This window comes from Podarcis bocagei (genome assembly GCF_964188305.1).
Source record: "Podarcis bocagei genome assembly, chromosome: 10".
NCBI classification, from domain to species: Eukaryota; Metazoa; Chordata; class Lepidosauria; order Squamata; family Lacertidae; genus Podarcis; species Podarcis bocagei.
The window spans coordinates 54579627-54585626 of NC_138135.1; the positions used below are offsets into that span (position 1 = coordinate 54579627).

The following is a 6000-nucleotide window of genomic DNA, read 5'->3' on the forward strand; positions in this document are numbered from 1 at the left end:
AACAAAGTGGCTTTAAATAGTATACTTGACAAAATTTAAATTAGAGTTATTTATATTACATGTGCTGAATTTTTTGAATACTGCCTGCCCACTCAAGAAGGGGAAAGCAAATATTTCAATGCATAGTACATATGACCTCCTACATTATTCCCACAGCTTACACTGCTGAAAAACACACTTTTCTGTATGGATTTCAGCTGGGGTTTTTAAAATTGTATTCGCAGAGCAGAATAAAAGTAAAGTAAAACCTACTGCCATTCTTCCTAATGTCTCTTAAAAGCCTCCTTGCACTCCCTCCAAACAGATATCTGGCAGGTTGACAAAACAAAAATATGAGGACTATAATATGGTAATTCACAGAGTGATTTGGAGCAATTACAGAAATGGCCCATCAGTGGATATTCAGTATGGATTTATTTACTATTGATTTGCTCTGCTGAATATTTAATTGAGCTGCTTAATAGTCCTAACCAGTCTTTTTTAAAAATAATAATAATAATATAATTGGTGATTCTAAAATTTATACTCAGTTTCAGACTAAAGCTTCATGGGCTATATAAAATGAAATCGCATCTATTGAGTTGTGGTTTAAATTTTGTATACCAACAAGAAAGCTAAAAGTTTATACCATATCAGTTCCTTTCCCCCTGTTACATTTATGGTTAGAAAAATAAAGGCTACCTAATTGATTATTAAGAGTTCATATACATCACCATGCAATAGAGTTCACTGTACTGGTAACACCTACACTGATTTAAGCATCATTTGCATTGGGAACGTTTTATCCATTTATAAATAATAATACAATACAAGAGCTCTAGCTTCCTCACAATCAGTGGCTGGGAGCCAAAGTTCCATATGTGCTCCAGTGTTGCATAACAAGCTCTCAGATGTGCAACAGCTTCCATTTCACTTAGATTCTGGAGCCAAAAGGGATGTGCCCCCCCCCCCAAACTAAAGTAACTGTGAAATCCTTTCAGCATACAGATGGAACAGGTAATTCAAATAAGCCCCTGTACAGGTAAGGCTGTGGATCAAGTTTTGTGGCATGATTACATCCCTCCCACAGTACCACCCTCAGATACTGTCATATGTGGAGCAGGGTGTCACACATGACATCTCTCCCCACTAATTTCTTTTAAAAATGACATTTGGAAGGGAAGCCCCTCTGGAATCTACTGCCTGAAGAAGATGTTTCATGCTGCTTAACAGTAAGTCCATCTTTGTCCTTGATCACACTACTTGTTGAGTGACATCTCACTCTGTACACAGGCCCTGATGGCAGCAGGCTAACCAGCAACAAATATGGTTTTGGTCCTAGATATTCTACATCAACCAGCAGTTGATTTATATGGTTCAGTTGCCCGATTATGATAATTAGTACCTGTTACAAAGATTAGTGTTATGTCATAGGTCAGAAATTATACATGCATCTAACAGCACCGTCAGCAGAAGCTGTGCATGAGGACTTCCACTTTTGCAATGGGGCTTCCCTTCTCTCCTCTCCCCCACCCCCTGAAATTGGACGGGTGTGTGTGTGTGTGTGTGTGTGGGAGAACCAGCATGGAGGGGGAGGAGATGGAGGATGATACCACTTTGGCAAACCGAAATGCTTGTGCAGACAGAACAATTGGAAAAGTGCAATGTTGAACTCCACCCAGGATGTTTTTTTTTAACTGGCATTTTGCAATTTGTATAATGTGCTTTAAAAAGGACTATTTCAACAATGGTGAATGAATTGCTCTGTAAAATAGCTTGCATTGATAGCAATCTATAGATACTAACACCATGAACACAGATATATCACTCATTTGGGTTGCATTTAGCAATCACAGCTACAAATTAATTTCCTAGCAAGTTTTGGAAAAACAGATATTTGGGGGGGGGGCATAGTCTCTCTCTTTCTAATGTTCAAAGCTGGTGCCACTGCCTAAACAACTAAAACAGCACCATCGACACAGAAGAGAAAGATATCAGCAGAAAAAGGGAAACATCCAAAGTTTGCAGAAGTGCACTGAAGTCTGAGCAGTGCTGTGGCTAGGGAATGTTGCCTGACTGTTGGAGAAACCACACATATCTGGATGTAAGGAGAACAGGAATATTGTGGAGGACATAATTGACTGGAGTGGTGAGCAGGAGTACTCTATACTGCAACATTTTGTTGCAGCTCTCACTTGTATCATACCAATAGCATTTAAAATATTATTCAAATCTATGCCCCTTTAAAGATATGAAATGAAAAGTGATAGGTTTGATTTTACTCACCTTACTAACATTAAGTAACATGCTACTTATTTCTGTTATGTGTAAAATGCTCACAAAAAGATGAAAGTATAACATGTTTCACAGTGAAGTTTTAGTACATATCTATTCAAATTCAATGGGTCTTACTTTCAGGTAAGTGTGTGCATACAGGATTGCAAATTTCAGTCGCTGAAGTTTCCTAGAAGCAGACCCCTGATCTCAGAATGAGTACGGACATCTTCATAAAAGGTATCATTTCAGAGGATGCAGATTAGACTATGTTTAATCACAAAGTGCCAAACAAATACACAATACTGTAGTTGAGCAAAACCAAACTGAATAACAAGCCAAACTCAGTTACTACGTCCTTAGATGTAGGCTTCACATACGGGTTGGCAATCCAAACTACTACTTTAGGTGCACCTGACGGAATTTTTATACAGCCCCTCCACCTTTTGAGCACCTGACTTGTGTCATTCCACAAACTTAAAACTGAAGCTCCCTCCAGCTTTAAGAACTACTTATCCTGCAGGATGGGAGTCTACTGTCCAAGACCAACAAGTTCCAACCACCCTTGAGTGCTCTGAACCAATTGCTCTTTCTCTCTCTTTCTTTTAGGTCCTGGCTATAATTGACAACATACTCAATCTTCTACTGGTGATAGCTTGCACTTGAAGCATTTGTGTTATTCCTAGAATGAACATAGCAAAGAAAACAGTTGTTTCACTGTATAATCAATATAAAAACAGCAGTGTATCGTTAACTAAGCCACAGGAATCTGAGCTCAGGTTGACATGCTTTTTCTACACTGAACCAAAACTTTTCACAGCTCCCCCGAAAATTAGCAGACCAAAACCAAGTTAATTAACACTTGTAGCCAGGAGATTCGCTGCATTGCTTGCATTCATGGACATTTTCTAATGGGTATCAAAGATGGGGAAAGTAGTACAGTAAGTCACCTCAGCACCCCCTATGGATATTCCTGTTTCACATATCAAGTCCAGTTGTTTACACACCACTTGCTTTAATCCCAGTTGGCTTTGTAAACAACCCTTATATACAAGAATGCTGACTTTTTTTGCTCCTTAGTTTGCTTCTTTCCCAGTTATTAAAACATGTAGCTATTCCGTTACATTCCCTTAGATATCATATGCATGCACCCATGTCCACATATTCAAGAGTGAAATGCAGAGGCCACAGATCATGAAAGCGAGATGAAGTAATAATAATTGAATGACCCATTTATGAGATTGCATTTTCTGAAAAAACAAAGTTGATATACATTCCGCTCAGGCTACCGCCTGGCTAGTCATTTCTGTATAATAAGGCAATGCGTTCTTTTGGAGCGAAGTAAACCATTGCTTCGCAAAGTGGATCGTTTACCCCTTGATTATGAAAGAGCTTTTCTCCCCAAAGCGCCCCTTTTCCAAACCGAGACTCATCAAATCTGCGTGGCACAGATGGAGGAGGAAGGAAAGACGAGCGGGCCTCTTAAAACCCTAATCCTCAGCTGCGTTGGCTTGCTTCAGCATAGACAGCTCCTTTCCCCCACGCAGACAGTTGCACAGGCTGCAAGGAGCCTGGCCCAAATCAGGCGGGTTTCCGCCTGGCGCGCGCGCAGTGGAGCCTCTGGCGGCGACTGGGGGGTGGCTGGCTGGGAGAGAGAGAGAGAGCTCGGCAAAGCAGGCAGCCTGTTGCCCCCTTCAGCGGGCCTGAAATGGCGACTGTTGTCAACCTCGGCCTGGGTGGGAGAGGCTGAGCTACACGCCGGGAAAGAAAGCACGGCAGGAGGGCAGGAGGGGCTCGCGTCTTGGCCTCCGCCACTCCTTCCCAAGCATCCCGACCTTCCCAGCCCCAGGGCAGAGGAGCTGGGGGCAGCAGACACTCCCCAATCCAGGCCACCAGCAAACGATCGCCGCTCCAAACTCTGGATGGAGGGATGGTGACAGCCAGGGGCTCCCAGTTGAATAAGGTGGTGGTAAGGTAAGCCCCGCCCCGCACAATCGATCGCAAGACGTGGTGCACGCACAACATTGGGATGGCAATGCCCATCAACTTTGGGGGCGGGCAGGCACCTCAAATATGTCATGGGGCCCCTAGAAGTTGGCTCCTATGGTGATAGGCGCTTTCCGAAGAGGGGTCGGCCCACACCTGTAGCACACAATGGTCTCCCCCCCCCACCCAACCCCAGCAAGCAAACCCAGCCCCACAACTCCTACCAGACACCCATCGTGGCCGCCAGAGGAGTCGTGACCTGAAAACAGGGTGGGCTGCTGCTGCTGCTACAATGAGCCTGGCTGTCACCCGCCGTGGAAATGCACGGCGGAGGCACACCCACACGGCGAGAGAAAGAGCCACCTCTGCCATCGCACATCAAAGAAACGCTGGGTCGGGGGGGAGGGGAATCCCGCCCCTCCACCCACCCCCACCTACTACACACGGCCTCGAGGGAGAGAGCCTTCGAGGTTCAATGCCCAAGGGGCTCCCGGGAGTCCCCTCAGCCCTCGCGCGCTTCCTGTAAAGCGGAGGAGTTGGAGCCACCGGGATGGAGGGCGGGCGCGAGAAGGGACCTGCCTGGCTGGGCGTCAGCTATGGCACATCCCCACACATGGCGACTTCTTCGGCCCGGCTCGCCCACGGGGACATCCCCTCCCCGCCTGCTCGCGTTTCCCTGGGTGACCCCATTGCGGACCACGGCCGTTATATAATTCACCTGATCCCTCCGCTTTCTGGCGGGGTCAGGGCGCGGAAGACAACGGCGAGGGGGTTCTTTTATGGGTTGTTTGCCAGGAGCGGGGCTCGTCCCTCCTCTCTCTCTCTCTCTCTCTCCTGCCCGGCTAACCAGGGCGCAGGAGGGTGGCTCCCAGCCAGGCTATCCCCGCAAACAGCGGCGGCCAGTTGCCATGGGGAGCTGCGGCGGAAGACGAGCTCGGCGTCGCCTCAGCGCCTGGGCTGGGCAGGGCTGGGCGCGGGGGCCCGCGCTGGTGGGTGACAGGCAGCCACCCCGCACCCACCGCCCCTCCCGCGAAGGCAGCCGCCCTGTTGCTACCGAGCGCCCCGCTGTTAAGACACCCCACCTCAAGACACCATAATATATATATCGCCGCTCCATATATATGAAGCTCAGGACTCACAGTTAGCCGTAGGCGGGGTGGCTGGAGAGAGATAGCGCGCGTCTCTTTCTCCTCAGGGGGCTCGCTCTCTCCTCCCTCAGGTCCAGCGAGCTTGGAGAGGAGAGCTCGCTCAGGCAAGGCAAGGGAAAGCAAGGCAAGCGCGCGCTCCAGAGCCTATCTCGCCTCCCTATTTCCGACCAGAATGAGCTCGGCGCGCGCCCGCGCGCTCGCTCGCCCCTGCCTGAGAGACGAGGAGGCGGGAGAAAAGGGATGAGCGCGTGGAAGGTGCCCTCACCCCACCCAGCTGCCTCCTTCCCAGACGCTGCGCGCGCGCGCTGCTGTGCCCTCCTCAGGCGGCGAGATTACTTCCACGCCGTCTGACAGGGCGCGCTGCCTCTCACAGCACAGACACGCGCCGCCGCTGCCATGCCCCCAAACCTGGGAGGGCGAGGGTCAGCAAACGGCTGGCAGAATTGTTATCTATCCCTCCCTACTGTTTTAAGTTATGTAATGGGCGATAGGAAGCGGGACCTGTGTGTACCCCATTGTTCACAGAATTGTAGAGCTGGAAGGGACCCCCGAGCATAGCTGTCAACGTTCTCCTTTTTTTAAGGGAAATTCCCTTATTCCGAATAGGATTCCT

At 48.3% G+C, this 6000-nt stretch overlaps 1 protein-coding gene across 17 annotated transcripts in view; it reads right to left on the reverse strand.

Moving 5' to 3' along the window:
- Nucleotides 1–5591, reverse strand: part of NRCAM (neuronal cell adhesion molecule) — a 150291-nt gene extending 144700 nt beyond the window's left edge. For 7 of the 17 annotated variants that reach the window (XM_081211446.1, XM_081211449.1, XM_081211447.1 and 4 more), the window contains exon 1: nt 5379–5588. The gene's annotated coding sequence lies outside the window, so the exon portion shown is untranslated. Of the gene's footprint in view, nt 1–4463; nt 4612–4957; nt 5066–5378 lie in introns of those variants that run through there. The other 10 variants (XM_081211440.1, XM_081211442.1, XM_081211441.1 and 7 more) reach the window with 4 other exon arrangements.
- Nucleotides 5592–6000: the final 409 nt, after the last annotated feature.